The sequence below is a fragment of the Notechis scutatus genome, chromosome Z (genome assembly GCF_049901735.1).
Source record: "Notechis scutatus isolate UNSWTSFEM ecotype Mainland chromosome Z, rNotScu1.2, whole genome shotgun sequence".
Lineage (NCBI taxonomy): Eukaryota > Metazoa > Chordata > Lepidosauria > Squamata > Elapidae > Notechis > Notechis scutatus.
This window is the reverse complement of record NC_142025.1, coordinates 53721364-53741105: the sequence shown is the minus strand read 5'-3', so window position 1 is coordinate 53741105 and position 19742 is coordinate 53721364.

Below are 19742 nucleotides of genomic sequence, written 5' to 3'. Positions count from 1 at the left end.
CAGGAAATTTCTCCTTACTTTTAGGTTGCTTCTCTCTTTGATTAGTTTCCATCCATTGCTTCTTGTCCTGCCTTCAGGTACTTTGGAGAATAAGTTGTCCCCCTCTTCTTTGTGGCAGTCCCTTAGGTATTGGAATATTGGTATCATGTCACTCCTAGTCCTTTCCATTAAACTAGACATACTCAATTCCTGCCACCATTCTTCATATGTTTTAGCCTCCAGTCCTCCCTAATCATCTTCGCTGCTTTTCTCGGCTTTCTTTCTGGTCTCAACATCTTTTTTATATTGTGGCAACCAAAACTGGATGCAATATTCTAATTTTGGTCTTACCGAGGCATTACAAAGTGTAAAACCTTACTTTTCTCACCACTGAATTTCATTTTCAAATCAAACCTTTATTGTCAATGCACGACATGTGTACAATGAAATTGAATGAATCTCCCTTGGTGCAGCCCCCACCAAACACAAAATGCACCTCAATAACTTAATAAATGAAAGAAATAGAATCCCTAAACCCAAATAAGTAATAACTAACACACGTTCTCATATCTATATGTATGTAACCAGTGGTGGGATTCAAATTTTTTTACTACTGGTTCTGTGGGCGTGGCCAACTCCACATCACTCACGTCAAGAGGCCCTTGCCTTGATCCACTTGCCTGGCCTCCTGAGCTCTTCTGGTCTTTGTCTATTAATTTGTCTACTACTTTTCTGTATCTTGTACAGAGGTGGATTTATAAACTGTACAGATGCAGAGAGATAACAAGACGTCCATAACAAAGAGAATTTATTGGTTCATCAGGTGTCCTCATAACTCATGTTTGTGATGAAGTTCTTCTTTTATGACCAATCCTTTGTATACCTGCCTTGGAGTAAAAGATGGTTATCTCCTAACCCATCTCGTAGCAATGGAAAGAAGGTGCCATGAGTAAGAGAGTTTATACAAAGAATGAGGAAAACTTCCCCCAACCCCTCGAGGGTCAAACTAGTGACCAATCAGGATTACAGATGTGGTCACATGACATGAACTACATTTCCCAAGATACCTTTGACTACATTTACCATGATGCATTCCCTTAAGGGGACAGCTCATAATTCCTAAGTAATTATCCAATTCCCATAGACTGGCTGGGAACACCCCACCTGGAATTGTAAATTTCACTATTAAGAGAAAAAAAAATTAACTATAAACTAAGATAAGCAGTAATCAGTAATACTAACTGAATAGCATATAACTATATAACTAAGATAAAACAGTTAGCTATATAACTAAGAGAAAAACAGTAAACATTAATAAAGCATCAAACAAAGCAAGGCATGCAAAGCTTGAGGTTCAATCTTCAAGTTCAGCCTCTTGGTGCAAGTCTGCTGGTCACCTCTGGCAGCCTTTTAGGGTGTACAGGTACTCTTGGTGGCAAAGGTGAAAGTCTGCTGGTCACCTCTGATGGCCTTTTAGGGTGTACAGGTACTCTTGGTGGCGAAGGTGGAAGACTGGTGGTTGCATCTGGTGGCCTTTTAGGGTTGGAATGGTACTCTTGCTTCCACAGTGTCAAAGGGCATCGGGAAGCTGCTGGAAAGGGTGTTGTGGAGGTATATGCCCGTGTAGAGCATCTTAGTGGATGTCTGGTGGTTGTTGGCAGTCATTTAGGGTGTCCCAGTGAACGTGTACTGATCAGTGGCGGCCTTTTAGTCTGGAATGTCATTCTTGTTTTTGATGGTGCCAAGGCAATTGCCTGGGTTGGAGCCTGCATCTGAGCATCACTGACAATTCCTATGATCCCCAACCTAGTGGAGATTTGATGGCCACTAGGCCGTCTACAGCATCGCTGACTGACTCGGAGAAGAGAAAGGCGTGTGGGGCATTATTTCCCAGCAAGAGTAGGATCTCAGCCTCCAGATCTAGAGTGGGGAAGTGATGCGCCAGGTGCCGTAGGTGAGGCATGCTACTTATGACCTCAGGTGTTGTGATCTGCCTGCGGTTGTTTGGTACCCCATCACATTCAAACATGGGCGGTAGTGGGAACTGGGAACTTCCATCCACTCAGTAGCTCTCCTCCCCACTGTGCTTCTTGGTCCATGGCACGTTGATACAGTGAAGTGAAGTTCGTCCTGTTGCACATCAAAGAGGTCGAAGAATGTGGATCTGGCCAGGGTGCACATGCTTTGGGTGTCTATCAGCACGTACATTTTCACGGCATCTTCAGGGTACACTTTGGCTAAACAGATGGGAAGATACGAACGAGGGCATGGTGGGTCGGCGCACAGTGCCGTCATCACTGGTTTAGGTAGGGGTTTGGCAGCCTCCCGAGGAGCCCTGTGTGCTTCTGTGATATGGTAAGGCTCCTTGTTCGAAGGAGGGTTGCGAGATATCTGCCATGGTGGCTCGGTGTCTGGATGTAGCGCAGTCGGGTGCTGGTCACTTTTGCAGATGTGACATTGCATTTTGGTTGTGCAGTATTTGGGCAAATATTTGGATTCGCAACACTTGTAGCAGTATTGGTACTCCCTTAGTAACTCTTTTCGTTGGGTCAGTGATTTCACTGCAAACCCAGTGCAGCTATTCAGCAAATGTTGTGCATAGGACAAAACTCTATTCTCCTTGTGTTCGGAGATCTAAAGTGAGTTGTATCAGATGAGTTCTCTCCCCAACTGTGTGTGGATGAGGAGTCAATCTCAGTATTATGTGTTGATGTTTGGTGATAATCTGTAGAGATGTGCAGTAGAGGCTGGAGAGGTCCAGAGTTGCGATAGCGGTATCTCTTAGGTTGGTAAACTCTGCTACTGAGGTGAAGATTTCTGAAGCAGTTGCAGGACTCTGTTTGCCGGAAGACAAATTCTTGGAGAAAGGCAAAGGGTGGGTCTCGTCTGCAGTTTGCGGCCAGAAAGGCGTCGGACAAAACAATCCATCGTTCTAATATTTCTTTTGGGAGTTTGGCGATGATTGCTTCTTGCGTTATGAAGAGATCAAAGCAAGCCAGTCCTGGTAAGTCAGAACATTCTTTGGCTGTTCGCAGCTCCATAAGGATGTTGGAAATGTCCTCTAGTTTTCGGGTTTTGTGGATGGCGATACACAGGAAACTGTAAAGTCATTCTAGGAGCGACTATTCCATCAATGTGTCTTCACCATATTTCCAGTTGAAAGCATCCCACGCTTGTTTTAGAGCGGTGTCTGGGTCATTAAGTAAGCCTGTGTAAATGTTTTTCACCATGTAGCTAGACTGTAGTCCTAGCCATGCCAACAGAAATTTAAGTTCTTCACCAGGAAGCAGCTGCTCGCTTTGGGCGGTGCTCGTGAAAATAGACTTCCATAGTAGGTATTCTCTGCCTGGCTTGTTGTTGAATTTGTACACACTGTTGGCTACTAAGTCTAACCTGCCACACCTTAGTGACAGTTCTCTGTTACTTCTCTGTGAGGGCAAGTCATCTCTTCGTATGACGTCATCGTAGGCGTGGCGTTCTGGCTCGAGGGCATGTGTTGTGGACAGTATGTGGTTCGCCAGAGAGTACTTTATGAGGAGGTCGGTATCCACCCCCACATATGTAGGTAGTACCTTTTGAGGTTGGGTGTAGGTTCCACGCTGTGCATCAGAGTTGTTTAGCAATTGTGGCGAGAACTCTTTAGCCTGAGGATTGAGTGTGGCATTTGTGATTGGTTGCAGGTCAACTTGTTGAGAAGTTGTTGTGAGCACTGGTGGGTTAATTTGCTCACCTGGCAGGCCATGAGACGATGGAGTGAGGTTGCTGGTGCTGGGAAGAGAATCTCGGACCTTATTACATACATCAGTTGGGTAAGGTTTGCTGTTGGAGGGAAGTGAATCTTGTACTTTAGGTCATGCAACGTCAGTTGCGGAACTGACGTGTAGAGTCTGTAGTTGAGATTCTTCCCTGTGCTTCTCTGGTTGTGGGAGACTGCTAGGCAACTGAGGCGGTTCCATCTGCTAGTTTCGAAGCGAGTGCTGCTTATCCACTTAGGCCTTGACCCGTGCATCTGGGGTCTCTTCTCCCAACTCTTCAAGGTTGAATTGGAGGGAAGTGTTGTTGACCATCTTCCACCATGCTGCCGTCCGTGCCGTCTTTGTTGCTGAGTCTATTGGCCATTCGGCCAACTCCAATTTGGCCTGCGCTGTGGCCTGAGTTTTGGCTATTTCTGCCTGTTAACTAGCCTGGGCTTTGGCCATTTCTGCCTGTTGAGTGGCCTGTGCTTTGGTCATTTCTGCCTATTGAGCCGCTATATCTGCCTTCTGCTGTGTCACCTCCTCTGTGGCACGTAGCTCTGTGTCTGCTTCTGCAGCTTCTGCTTCTGCTTCTGCAGCCCGTTCGGCATAACTTGCTGCTTTGGAGGCCTGAGATGCTCCACTATGATGGGAGGATGCTCTGGAAAGATGATGAGAGCTGGCAGCAGAGAATTGGTGCGCGACACTAGAACCTGCTTGTGATCTAGCCGATTTGGGATGGAGGGAGGAGGCTTTCTTAGAATGGTGGGAAGAAGACACATGTGATCGAGGAGCTATGTCGGATATGGCCTGCTCCCTTGACACTACTTCCTGCCGAAGCGTGTTGTGGAGTGCTGCCTGGAGGGCTGTCTTGCTTTCCTTGACACAGTCTTCATGTTCCTTGTGAAACTCCTCGAAATATTGGATGTGTGTTAGGAGTTTGGGGTCACCCAGTCTTGACTGGATGGACCTGAGGTTGTTTTTACAAAAATGATCTTGTCAGTCTGTGCTCCATTCGAAATCCAAGAAAGAAATACTCAGACTCCAGTGGTTAGAGCAAAGTTTTTTCTTTTACTAAATTTCAAAGTGGAAGCTACAGGGAAGATTCTGAATCTAAAGAATTTGGCGCGCAGATCACATATACAAAGGGATGGAATTGTTCCCACCCCGCAAAGTCCAGAAGACTCTTCCAATTAAAAGTTCTGAATATGATCATGTGGGCATCTTCAGGTGGTGATGAGGCCTCTGTCCGTTGACCTTGACATATTTTGATAAAACTTCGCAGCTGCGCAAAAGGAAAGAAAGCTAAGCAAGGAAACAGAAAGTTAAAGACAAGAATTTATACTCCCCCTCCTCCTTTTCACCCATAGTACAGGAATGTAACACCTCCAGCTTTCTTCCCCTCCAGTTCCCCCTCCCCCCGTTACTAATGACAGCCGAAAGAGAATAGTGAGCATAGCAGTAGAAAAGGTGTAGAAGGGATCAAAGGTATAGAAGAGATCTTGAGGCTGACATTCGGACCCCCTAGAAAAAGGACATGTGTCCCTGTAAGAGAGAACAACATAAAATACATGTTAACAATTTCATACATTTCTATAGTTTATCAGGATACTTCGTATAAAAGTCTTTGACCAGTTCAGGAGCCCTAATATCTTTCTCATTTACCCACTCGGCATAAGAAGGAGGAAAATGTTTCCAAGCTACGAGATATTGGAGACGACCTCTCCATCTCTGAGAGTCTAAAATCTCTTTAATCTCGAAATGTTGTTCACCCTCAATCAGCAATGGTACAGGGGGATCAGTCTGGGTCGGCCTCAATGTAGAGGTATGCTTGGGTTTCAACAAACTAACATGAAAAACCGGATGAATTCGACAGAGAGTTTTTGGCAATGTCAATTGAACTGTCACAGGATTCACAATTCGTTCAATTGGAAAAGGACCCACATACTTAGGCCCCAATTTCTTTGATTTCTGGGTGGTCTGTAAATATTTGGTGGAGAGAAAAACTTTATCGCCTACTTGATAAGACTTCTGTGGAGCTCTCTTTCTGTCGGCAAATTTCTTATGAGACTGGTGTGCATCGTCCAATGCTTTACGAGCAACTGGCCAATTGAGTTGAAGTTGAGATATCCACTCGTCCAACGACTGGACATTGGGTCTTTCACGAGGAAGCTCAGGTATGAGCACAAAATCTTGCCTTGTGGCCACTTTGAACGGGGTAAAGCCAGTACTGCTGTGGACAGAATTGTTGTATGCCACCTCCGCAAAAGGCAGCAGATCCGCCCAGTTGTCCTGTTGATAGTTTATGTAACACCTGAGGTATTGCTCTAACACTGCGTTAGTCCTCTCACAGGACCCATTAGTTTGAGGATGGTGGGCAGAGCTTAAGCCCTTGGTGGAGCCTATTAATTTCAAAAATTCCCTCCAAAAGTTTGAGGTGAATTGGACCCCTCGATCCGAAACTATACGCTCAGGGATGCCATGCAGTCTATAGATATGTATGATGAAAAGTTTAGCCAATGATTTTGCTGAGGGAATCTTGGAGCAAGGTATGAAATGTGCCTGTTTGGAGAACAAATTGGTTACCATCCAGATGACCGTGTGCCCAGTACTCTCGGGTAAGTCTACTATAAAATCCATGGAGATTTCCTTCCAAGGAGCAGTCAGCCTGGCTACATTCTGTAATAGACCTGGTGGCTTACCAGGAGGCCTCTTGGCTGAGGCGCAAACTGGACAACTAGCTACATAAGTCTCAATGTCTTTTTTCAATGAGGGCCACCAGAACTGCCGCTTAACCAGGTGTAAGGTCTTCACGAAACCAAAGTGACCAGCCGCCTTGGAATCATGGGTCTGTTGTAGCACTTGGCTTCTCAATGTCTCTGGTACATACAATTTCGCTCCCATCCAGGCCAAGCCATCTCTAACAGTGCAGTTATTCGCATTCGCCAGGAACCACTCATCTGTCTTCAACGGAGTAAATCACTCCGTCAATTCATGGGGCAGCTCCGCTTCTTGCTTCTTCTTTTGCGCTCTGGTGACCACCGGGGCAGCCAATTGTGTGGTCAATACGATCGGCCTTATTACTTCTTGACGGACACTGTTATATTGGGGCATTCTAGACAAAGCATCTGCCATAAAAATTTTTCCTCCTGGGATGTACTTCAAGGAGAAATTGAATCGTTTGAAATACTGGGCCCACCTAACCTGCTTGGGAGATAATTTTTGAGGGGTTTCTAAGGCCTCTAAGTTCTTGTGGTCAGTCCATACCTCAAATGGGTGTTTCGCTCCTTCCAAAAAGTGCCTCCAAGTTAGTAGAGCCCAACGAACTGCAAAATCTTCCTTTTCCCAGACAGCCCATCTCCTCTCAGTTTCGGTCAACTTACGGGAGGTGTAGGCGCAAGGTTGTAGTGTCCCTTTCTCACTTAGTTGAAGTAAGACCGCCCCAACAGCCACATCACTCACATCGGCTTGGATCACGAAAGGGGCGTCCATATCCGGGTGTTTCAGTACCAGCTCTGCAGCGAACAGTCGCTTTAGTTTTTCAAAGGCTGCTTGGCATTCCATGGACCACTGCAATGGTTTGCTGGGCTTTGGTTTCGTCCCCCCTTTTGTCTTTAAGAGATTGGTGATGGGCATTGCTATGTCAGCAAAGGACGGGATGAATTGCTGGTAAAAATTGGCAAACCCTAAGAAGCTTTGAAGCTGCTACGGGTCTCGGCGGGCCCAATCCAACACAGCTCGCACCTTCTCTGGATCCATTTCGATGCCCTCATGCGATATCCCAGATAGTCAATTTTCTCTTGATGGAATTCACATTTAGACAATTTGGCATACAATTTGGCAGCTTGCAGTTTGTGTAGCACCAAGCGTACCAGTTTCACATGTTCATTTCTAGTCTCCGTGTAGATAAGGATATCATCAAGATAAACCAAAAACCCCTTGTATAAATGTTCGTGGAGCACTTGATTGATCATTTGCATGAAAACGGCTGGAGCCCCCTGTAGGCCAAAAGGGAGAACATTGAACTGGAAGCAACCCATCGGGCAATTAAACGCGGTTTTCCACTCGTCTCCTTCTTTAATTCGGATTCGATGTAATCGCCTCCCTCAGGTCCAACTTCATGAAAATCTTCCTTTGGCCAGGTGGGCTAACATGTCCTTCATCAGGGGGAGGGGGTACACGTTCTCCACGGAAACTGCGTTTAAATTTCGGTAGTCGACCACCAAGCGTTTGGAGCCATCTTTCTTTTCACGGAACAACACTGGGGCCGCCACTCGAGGTCTAGCGGGTTGGATGAAACCATGTTTCAAATTTTTATCGATAAACGATCTCAACTCCTCCAATTCCCGGGGCGTCATCGAATACAGTTTTGGTTTCGGGAGCGTCACCCCCGGTAGAAATTCAATGCTACAATCGGTTGACCGATGAGGGGGGAGCTCATCAGAAGCCTTTTCGCTAAACACCTCTCTTAGGTCCCAATATTCCTTCAGGATTTTCTCCTCCCCCTCCAAGCTCTCGGCACCTGCGGAAGCTGACTCAACCGGGTTCTGAAACGTCGGATGGGATTGCTCCTCCCCTTCCGGCCGCCGATCGGTGCGAATCCATATCCACCCTTTCCTCCAATTCACATGGGGATTCCACTTCTGGAGCCAGGGCAGCCCCAATATTAAAGGCTGTTCTATCCCAGGGGCCACAATAAAGCACAGGGTCTCGCCGTGGTTTCCCATGGTCATCTCTAGGGGTTCCATTATAAAACATGCAGGGCAACCTCCCGATACTGATCCATCCAGTTGGCAAAAGGATATGGGCGTTTTTAAAATTCTCAGTCTGATGCCCATCTCCTTAACTACTTTCATGCTGATTACGCACCTCGTGCACCCAGAGTCTAGTAAGGCCAACATCTCCCCTTCAGTCCCTGAAGTGAGCACCCTTAATTTTATTGGGATGGTCATGGGCCCCTTGTTAGGACTTACCGGGACGTCATCTTCCGAGTCAGTTTCACTCTCTTCAAGGAAGGTCGGAGGTCCCAGCTCCTCTCCTGCCAGAGGGCCGACCACTACGATCTCCCCTGTTTTTAACCCGGTTTCGTGAGGCTTAGCTGGGGGGTTTTCAGGCTTCCTCCCTGCCCTCTGCGCTCCCTTGGGATCCAGCTTGACTCTGCAATCCGCAATCCAGTGGCCCTCCTTCCCGCATCGAAAACAGGCAGTGGATTTGGGTCTTGCAATCACTCCTCCCTTCTGAGGCTTTGGGGTCTCTCGGAGACGCGGGGGGAGCGGTTTGCTCCATACAGGGCCTCCTCTGCATCTGCTTCGGGTCAGATCTATTTCCACCTATTCCGCTAGCAAGTACCACAGTTGCAGGTCATATGGATCCCTTCTGGAGATGCACATGTGGTATATCTCTTCATTCAGGCCATCTTTGTAGGCCTCTATCAGGGCCCCCTGGGACCAGCCTCAGATGTGGCATGCCAGCTGTCTGAACTCTTGGGTGTAGTCAGCAACTGATCTCCCCCCTTGATTTATGGTTTTCATTCTGATCCTAGCCTTTCTCTTCGCTAGAGGGTCCTCAAACCTTCTCCTCAATGCAGTCATGAAGACATTGAGATTCCGCAGTTGGGGGGAGTTGTCATTATACAAAGTCACCATTCAGTCTGCCGCTATCCCCTCCAGGGCCCTGGTAACACATCTCACTTTGGCCGCTTCAGAAGTGAATGCTCTCTCATATTCCTCCATATAGCTCCCGACTTGTGCCAGGAAGAAACCCAAATCCTTGGGATTTCCCCAAACTTCACGTCTAATGGAGGCAGGTTGAGGGCTGCGTGTCTTCCAGGGATCACACCTCCCGCTGGGGGCCCCGGGGTGGCAGCCGGCTGCTGCACTGGCGTAGGCTGGGCTAGGGGGGTGGGGGCAGCCTGACTTCCCCTGGCTGAACTCGCTCCCCCTTCCCCCTCATACCTTGGAGCTGTGCGAGGTTTCTCAAAGGCATCCTTGAGCAGCTGTCTGACTTGATCTAATGTGCTTTCCATCTCTTCCTTTTCTTGCCACAGCTGCTCCCTCGCACGTCTTCGGGTTACCGTGATCCCAGGAGGGGGGGTGGTTTCGGGATCCCTCCATCCGACACCCAACGACCATCTGGGCCTCTCGGCTGGGACTTCTTCCAGAGTAAGGTCGGCTAGCAGGTCAGCAGCTGGCACCTCCGGTAGCAGCATCGACTGCCCCCCCACATGTGAAACCCCCTCGGAAGAAAAGTTGATATTTTCTCTGGGTGGGTTGATGGGGAGATTCAGAATAATGTCAGTCTGTGCTCCATTCGAAATCCAAGAAAGAAATACTCAGACTCCAGTGGTTAGAGCAAAGTTTTTTCTTTTACTAAATTTCAAAGTGGAAGCTACAGGGAAGATTCTGAATCTAAAGAATTTGGCGCGCAGATCACATATACAAAGGGATGGAATTGTTCCCACCCCGCAAAGTCCAGAAGACTCTTCCAATTAAAAGTTCTGAATATGATCATGTGGGCATCTTCAGGTGGTGATGAGGCCTCTGTCCGTTGACCTTGACATATTTTGATAAAACTTCGCAGCTGCGCAAAAGGAAAGAAAGCTAAGCAAGGAAACAGAAAGTTAAAGACAAGAATTTATACTCCCCCTCCTCCTTTTCACCCATAGTACAGGAATGTAACACCTCCAGCTTTCTTCCCCTCCAGTTCCCCCCTCCCCCCGTTACTAATGACAGCCGAAAGAGAATAGTGAGCATAGCAGTAGAAAAGGTGTAGAAGGGATCAAAGGTATAGAAGAGATCTTGAGGCTGACACATCTCCACTGTGCATAAAGAGCATCTAGATCATCTAGCAATGTACAGAGTTTCTCAGGGGGCAGCTTATGTATTGGGGCATCACAGATCTTTTCAAGCTTCACCCATGAGTCTGTGTAGTGGCGATATTGCTGCTGCCAATCGTTCTTCAAGTGTTCTTCCATGGATTCGGTAAGCTTCTTACTCTTTCTGAGGTCGTAGGCTTTCGGAGATATCGCGGTTTCTCCATAGGGTTAGACATCTAAAGGCAGTTGTTGGGAATCAGGCTCCACGTTTACAACAAAGGTGGGTGGAGGATTCGGGTCATCTGGTACATCAGATACATCTGTCATGGCTGAGGAAGTTGCCATGCTTCAAATTGGCAAAGGAAGAATTTTGGAAAATTTTAATGGTTTTTTTGTGCAATTCCTTTTTTTGTACTGGGGGTGCTGCAAGCAGGTAGCAGAAAGTAGAATTGCTGCTGGATTTAATACTTGAGCACACAGGTGGCACTGCAGAGTCTGGGCGATGGTAGCACAGCACACAGTATGGCTGCTTCTAGGGTGCATTGTGAGCTTGCGACAGAAGGGGGCACTAGAGCTTGCGTCATGAAGTCTGAAGACTAGAGGGCTGGATGCAGAAATATGCGTCGCGTAGTCTGAAGACTTGAGGGCAGAACGCAGAAATATGCCTATAAGAGTCGCTTGCTTCACAAGGTGGCAGCAGAGGGTCAGGAAGACGCTGTTGCTATGCCCATGTTAGGTTGCAGTTACTCTTGGGACCTTTTGAATTAAGTTGATTAAATGGTGCACAATAGTTTCAAAAAGGGGATTGTCATTGGATAATCACTCTGTTCAAATTGAATAAATTGTCCACAATAGTTTCAAAGGGGGTTATCATTGGAGAAAAATTCTGGTCAATATTTGAGAAACTGTGTAAAAAAAATCAAAGTTTGGGAAATTTCTTCTTGACCACCAGATGGGGATGTAGGCTGATTTACCAAGATGTGGTGTTGCCCGTTAGGAGAGGGGTGGTTGGGTCTCAAAGGTATTTAATCCTACTTGATGGAAGAGAAATTTATCAAACAAGTACAACAGTTCAAAGGGTTATTTGCAGTCCTTGTTATGCTTAAAAAAAATTTTTTTTGGCATAGAAATAACATGGATAAACTCTATGCTTTGTGAGGGAAAGGAAATTGCTCTCTGTTCACATAGCTTACTAGCTGGAGCTGTTATTTATAGCCCCAATAAAACTGGCCAGAGTGGTTGTAAAATAGCTGGAGAGGCCTCCTTTATTACCTCTTGAAGCAGTCGAGAGCATAAGAATGCAAAGTCTTTCCTTTTAGCAATACATGCAAGATTTCTCAAACTTTCCTTTGCGTTTGAAAAGGGTTTGTAACTGGAGATAGACATAGATGGGGAATACCTGGCCTCTTCCTTCAATTCCAAACAGGCTGTAAGATTACTTTGGCCAACAATGGGAAGACACAGATTAAGTCAGAGAATAGGATGTTTGAAAGTCTCTTGCGTAAATGGAGAAGGGGGGTGGGTGGGTTACTGGTTCTCTTTGTTTGTAGCATGTGGGGGAATTCCAACCCCTCCCACCATGTAAACAGCATGTAAAGAGTTCTGATGCTCACAAAGAGAGATGATGGGAATGCAGGTTTAGATTAACATTGCGTATTCACTCCTGGCTTCAATACTACATTGCTTTATCACAAATCCAAAATTAACAAATTTATTCTGATGGGTTAGAATTCATCTTTTACTTTTTGTATCTTGTAGAGAGGTGGATTTCATAAACTGTACAGATGCAGAGAGATAACTCAACAAGATGTCCATAACAAAGAGCATTTATTGGTTCATCAGGTATTCTCATAACTCATGTTTGTGACGAAGTTCTTCTTTTATGACCAATCCTTTGTATATCTGCCTTGAAGTAAAAGATGGTTATCTCCTAACCCATCTCGTAGCAATGGAAAGAAAGTGCCATGAGTAAGAGAGTTCAGACAAAGAATGAGGAAAACTTCCCCCAATCCCTCGAGGGTCAAACTAGTGACCAATCAGGATTACAGATGTGGTCACATGACATGAACTACATTTCCCAGGATACCTTTAACTACATTTACCATGATGCATTCCCTTAAGGGGACAGCTCATAATTCCTAAGTAACTATCCAATTCCCATAGACTGGCTGGGACAGCACAACTACTACAGTGTCTCGTTGATTATCTAATCCTGCCAGCCCTTCTGGATCTGGAACGTCCACAGATTCTTAGCTCTATTATTCTCCACAATCTTCTGTGGAAACTCCTTGATGGCTGGCTGGAGAATTCTGGGAGGTAAAGTCCAACATCTTTCAGCTGAGAGACACCGATCTACCCCTTGGGTTCTATCTAGTGTGGTAAATCCCTGCTTCTATGGATCTGGTGTTTAGTGCCTGTTCTTGTGCTGTTATGATCAGTGATCAGTGCTGCCTTTTACACACACAACACTTCAGGAATAATTATAAAAATAATGATTTCTCATTCATTTCTTTACTAGTAGTAGCAACAAAATAAGCAGCCATAAATGCCACCTAAAGTTGGAACCCAAAGTCAGATGTACACTAAATGTAGACTGACTTTTAGCTACATACCTCCCCAGCAAACAGGAAATTTTGAAGCTCCAGGTAAAGAGGATTCATTTTAGGATGAGTAACCACAATTGGCATGTTGGAGGTTCCTAAAGGAATGCTGAGAAACTCTGTATTTTAAAGAACACTTGAGAGAGGGGTGCAGAATAGCCCTTCTCTGCTTGAGGCTGTAGAGACCTGGCACCAATCAAAACATTGTTTGTGAAGTAACTGATCAACACTGATAGGGTAAGCCACTAATATATGAAAATAAGAACAAACTCAGAGGTGGGATTCTACCGGTTCGGACCAGTTCGGGCAAACCAGATGTTAAGTTTTCATCTGGTTTGCCGAACCAGTATTTCAATTGACCAGTTGGTCCTGCCCACCCCACCCCACCCCTCCCAGGAGTCTCCATGTGATGTAGGTAAGTGCAGAGTCCGCATGGAAGCTCTGGGAGGGGGAAAATGGGCCATTTGGAAGTCTGGAAACAGGCCTGTTTCTGGCTTCCAGAGGCCTCCAGAGCCTGGGGGAGGCCATTTTTGCCCTCCCAGAGGCCCAAGGGAGGCCTCCAGACCCTTGGGAGAGTGAAAAAGGGCTCTCTTGAAATTTCTAGTAGGCCAACCCACCATGGTTATGCCAACCCAGCAATCGGGCAGCAAACTGATTGCTGGGATTTTTGATCAACCAGTTCGCACCTATTCTCTAGAACCGGCTGTTAACATTCTAAGCAGTTCGGAGAACCAGTTGTTGGAAGAAATTACTGGCCTAATCCTGTAAGGAAGGCAGGAAGAAAACATTCTGGTGTTGCTTACAGAAACTGCCTCTCCATTAACCCTTATTACATTCTTGGCAGGACTAGACTTCCTGTCTCAGGAGCTTCTCTGGAGTTTTTTTCCCCTCCGTTGCTGGTACTTTGCTTGTGTGGAGTGATCATTCAAAGTTACAATGGCACTGAAAAAAGTGACTTATGACCATTTTTCACACTTATGACTGTGGCAGCATCCCCACATTCATGAGAGGCCAGGCGAGGATTTGCGTGCCTCGATGTGAGTGATATTGAGTTGGCCACACCCAGCCAATAACATGACCACCAAGCCATGTCCACCCAGTCACATGACCACCAAGCCACGTCACCAACTAAGACACACCCACAGAACCAGTTGATAAAAAATTGGAATCCCACCCCTGACCCCACCCCTGAGCAAACTTCACTCCCTTCTAGTACTGATGATGTTATTTGGTTTGGTAATGAAACATCTGCAAGAAAACCATCGTTCAGAGAGTGCCAGGAACTCACAATTCAACCCTGAGCTACAAGTATTCTCTTCTATCAATAAACACTTTTTGGTTAGAGGGATTCAGAGCCTGCCTTATATGACAGCGATCGCCAACCGGTGGGCAGTGGCCCACTGGTGGGCTGCAAGAAAACTTTGGTGGGCCGCAGAGAAATCACACCCCCAGAGCACTCCCCCAAAGCAATTAATCCAGGCTGCACAAAAACACAAGGCTGCACCGCCCATATGGCCCGCAGGAACCCTCCCCGCCCATTCACTCCTTACCCACTTGCCTGCTAAATTGCTATTTTTCCTTTTTCCGACCATCATCTGTTCTGCTGTGCCAGGAGATTTAGATTAGCTCGGAAGCAGGAAATGGTTAGATTTCTTGCTTTCTAGCTAGTCTTTATATCTTCAGCTCTGCTTTTAAGCACAGCCGAGCGTCCCTTAGGACTGAAGATTCTATTATGCAATGCAGACTGACGCAAGCAAATTTTATGTGACAGACTGAGCTAGCTGATGGCAAATAGATGATCACTGAATGATTTTGTGAGCAACTCAATCTGCCTCCTTGCTTTGCCTGATTTTGGGTAAAAGTTGCTCTTTTTTATATAAAAACTCAATATTTACATACATGGTGTGTTGTGAGTTAATTTTGTGAGTTTGCTTGCAAGCAAATTTTATGTGACAGACTGAGCTAGCCGATGGCAGATAGATAGATATCTGAATGAATCTGTGATTCTGTGAGCAACTCAATCTGCCTGCCTGCTTTGCCTGATTTTGGGTAAAAGTTGCTCTTTTTTATAAAAAATGCAATATTTACAATATTTATAAATATATTTATAAATATTTATAATAAATATTTATAATATTTACATACAAGCCATGCCCAGCCAATTTATATTTATAAATATTTATAATAAATATTTATAATATTTACATACAAGCCATGCCCAGCCAATCTCATGACCACCAAGCCACACCCACAAATTAATGTTAATGGTCCCTGGGATTTAAAATTAGGAGTTTGGTGGTTCCTGAGGTCTAAAAGGTTGGCAACCCCTGTTATATGAGATGACTCCCAGTGGATTTCATTCTAAATTTTGATATGATTTCTTTAAATAAGAAATGTAGAATTATAATGGCTGAGTGTTTGAGCCTTCATACATAAAAAGAACAAAGCTAAAGGATAAACAAATAAAAAACAGATTTGAAAAAAGAAAAGGCTCAGGAAAGAAAAAGAGTGAAAGTATAAGAAAGAGGAAAAGAAAGAAAACCAAAAAAGAACAACTTCCAACTTTCTTTGGTAAATATCAAACTCTTACTCTAAGATTAACATTTCTCTACATTATTTCCATAATCTCATATCTAATCATCACTGCCCAGATCAACTTTTGATTTCAGTTTCTCACAAAAGGTCCAGTAATGGTTTGGTTTGTTATATGTGGCAATATATATACAATATATACATACATACATACATACATACACACACACACACACACACACATATATATGTTTTCTTAAGTTTTCGCGGGTACTTACATGTATGGCATTCAGCTTTGTTCGGGTATTTTCCCACGTCATTGTAGTTGTGCTTTTAAAGTTGTAGCAACGTTTCAGCAGAATCTCATCTGCCATCATCAGGCTTCTGTATTGTGTCCGTCTGTGGGTCAGACTTTTACAGTGGTTTCAGATTTAAATTTGGGGCAGCCTATTGCTGTGCCAGAATGGTTTTTCTTCATCCTGATTGGTTGGGAGTCTTGGTCTGTGTTTATTGGTCTCGGAGTTTGCTGTGTTCTGCTTGATGGGTGTCTCTGATATCTTCTGTCTGTTTTTGGCTCTTTTTGTATCTTGATTGGCTGGCAGCATTGTGTTACTTTAATGGAGGCCTTTAGTGCAGCTTGGCTTCGGGTAAATGGACTGGCTATCATTAGTTAGGAAGCTGGGTTTCATCTGGGTGCCTGGTTGGGGTGTGTTTGAGCTGGAGGTATCAGGGGGATCTGTTTGTGCCCAGGTGTTTGCCTGGCTTGTGGTGTGGAGATTTTTGTTTGTGAGTGCAGGCTTCCAAATGATTGACAGCCTGGTGGAATCATCTCTTCTGTTCATGCTTTCTGGTCTTTTTTCAATCTCTATGGCTTCTCTGATGACTCTGTGGCTAGGGTTTTCCATAGTGGCCAGGGTTTTGGTGCCATTGAAGTTGATGCTATGACCTGTAGCTTCCATGTGTTGGACTAGTGAGGAAGTGTGTTCCAGCTTTTTGACTGCATTTTTGTGTTCATCCAGGCGGGTACTTATTCTTCTATTGGTCTGTCCAATGTATGTGGCCGGGCATGATGCACAGGGGACTTCGTATATGCCTTGGTTTTCCAGGTCAATTTTATCTTTGGGGTTGCTAAGGATGGCTGCTATTTTTCTGTCTGTTTTGAAGGCAGTCCTGATGTGATGTCTGTGTAGTACCTTACATCATACCAGAACTATCGCCAAAACTGAACACCACAGCAGCAGAATAATCAGAGAAGCCATAGAGATAGAAAAACGCCCACACAGCATGAATAAAAGAGATGACACCTCCTGCTTACCAGCCATTTGGAAACCCGCCCTCATGAACAGACGAGTACCCAACATGATAAATGACACCAGACCCACACCCATGAGGGCCACACAAGATGCCACCACCACACTTCCACGTAAAAATCAGACTCACACCCACACAGAAGATGAGACACGACCACAGACCAGAAGCCGCACTGCAGCTGCATCACTACCCACTTCAAACTCCTCTGAACCATACATGAAGCGAACTGACCCCCACCATGAAGATGTGGCACGACCACGAACTCGAAGCCAAAGCGAACACAGACCCAGACCCCAAACTCAAAGCCATATTAAAAACCCAAAATGCTACATCACAGCCACCCGCTCAGGACATCACATCAGAAAACTCAAGAAATTACACCTCAAGAACTCAAGAAGTCACAACACAGCAAATGACCCAGGATATCACAGCACAAGACCAAGGATACCACAGCAATAAATCTCACAAGGTCATCACACAACCCATTACCCAAGCTGTTACTACACAGGAGGCTAATCGAAAAGAGATCAAAACACAAGCGACCCAGGAGATTACAACGCAAGACCCAGGATACCACAACAAAAGAACTCACAAGCCCATCACACAACCCATTACCCAAGCCGTTAAAACACAAGAGGCTAACGACCCAGGAGATGACAGCACAAGATCCAGGATATCTCTACAACAAAAGGCCATTACACAGCCCATTATACCAACATCAACTCCATCAACCAATCAAGAGGCTGCAGCACACCATCCCCCACCACTTGTATATATAGAGAGATGGCAGCTCCGGTCACACACTGCTTGCACTGGCACTAAGCCGAAAGCACCAGCCTGAAGATGGCGAGTGGGACCTCGCCGAAACGTTGCCTAGATACTTTGAATCTTACGCGGGAGAAAACCCGAATAACCAAAGATCACATATATATATATATATATATATATATATATATATATATATATATATATATATATATATATATATATATATATATATATATATATATATATATATTGTTACACCCAGTGGTGGGATTCAAATTTTTTTACTACCGTTCTGTGGGCGGGGCTTGGTGGGTGTGGCAGGGGAAGGATACTGTAATATGTCCAGTTAGAGGTGGGAACTACTCAAAATTTCTGCTACCGGTTCTCCAGAACTGGTCAGAACCTGCTGAATACCACCTCTGGTTACACCTGAGAAAATGAAGAACAGAAGAGATTCCATGTTTGTTTGATATGTGACCTTTTACAATGACAATTATATAACCATATGGAACAAACATGTTTTGTAACTTGTGTTTTAAAAAGTAAATGTCATGTTTTTGGCTGGGACATGGGAGTTGTATATCTTGGCTTAAAGATTAATATAAAAGATACTAGGGTAATTTTGACCCAACGGAAACCTGTTAATGATCTATTGTATTACAGAAGGTCATAACAGGACCATAACAGGAAGAAGACATGAGAACAAGGGTAGTTTCCAAAGACAAGGAAACAGGTGCTACGCCACAATAATATGGGTGTGGTGTAGTGAGATATTTAGTTGGATAGATTGTGAACCCAGGACAGGGGCAGAGACTGTATATTTGAACCTGTGTACAAACCCCAGCCCTCCTGGGAAAATGTCTTCTGCCATGAGCAGAATTCCCTTTTGCAAAAGCTTAATAATAAAACTCTTTCATATTGTTCACCGTCTCTGGCTGTATATTGTGATTATTATCACATGGTTCATATCTCTTTAATCACTATTTGTTAACAAAACCACAACTGATTTATTTAATTGCACCAAACTCTAAATAAAACAGGAATGGAAAACCCTAAGCTGTAGTGTAGACCCATGCTTCTCAACTTTGGCAATTTTAAGTTGCATGGACTTCAATTTCCAGAATTCCCAAGGCAGCATGTAGTTCGCCCATCTTAAACCTGCCAAGACTGAAAAACGCTGATCTACAGAGAGGGATTTTTCCATTCCTCTTTTACTGGTTCTTACTTATTTATAAGTAATCATAATGTGAAATCCTCACTTCCACCCCATTCCAGAGCAACCACTAGTCTCTCACTAACCTGCTTTCCAGCTCCCATTCTCTTCCATGCAGGGCAACCAAAGAAGACCATGTGACTACCACTTTAAAAAAGGTTCAGTCAGACCTTCCAAAAAAGAAGTTGGAACTTCTTTTTTGGAAGAACTTCTTTTTTGGAAGGTCTGACTGAACCTTTTTTAAAGTGGTAGTCATATGGTCTTCTTTGGTTGCCCTGCACAAAGGAGAACAAGAGCTGGAAAGCAGTTTAGTGAGAGAATGTGGTTGCTCTGGAATGGAGTGGAAGTGAGAATTTTGCATTATCATTATTTTGAAATGGGGTGGAAGTGAGGATTTTGCATTATCTTTGCTCTTGGATGAGATGGTTAGGGTAGGGATTGAGCCCACAGCCCTGTGGAGAGCCAGTGTTGAGCTTCAGGAAGAAGGATGTGAAAGACCCAGTTTTCACTGTTTGTGGCTGGTCCATCATAAAGTTTTTAATCCAATCACAGGTGAGAGTAGGGAATTTCAAGTCAGTCAATTTTTCGATGAGGATGTCCAGCAAAATGGTGTTAAAAGCCAAGTTGTAATCTATGAAAAGCATTCTGACGTAGTTCCCAGGTTCATCTCTAGATGACTCACTACAGAATGTAGGGCAGTAGCAATGGCATTGCCTGTTGACCTATTTCCTCTGTAGGTGAACTGATATTAGTTGAAGTTTGATGGAAGGCATGACCTGAGGTGTTGAAGA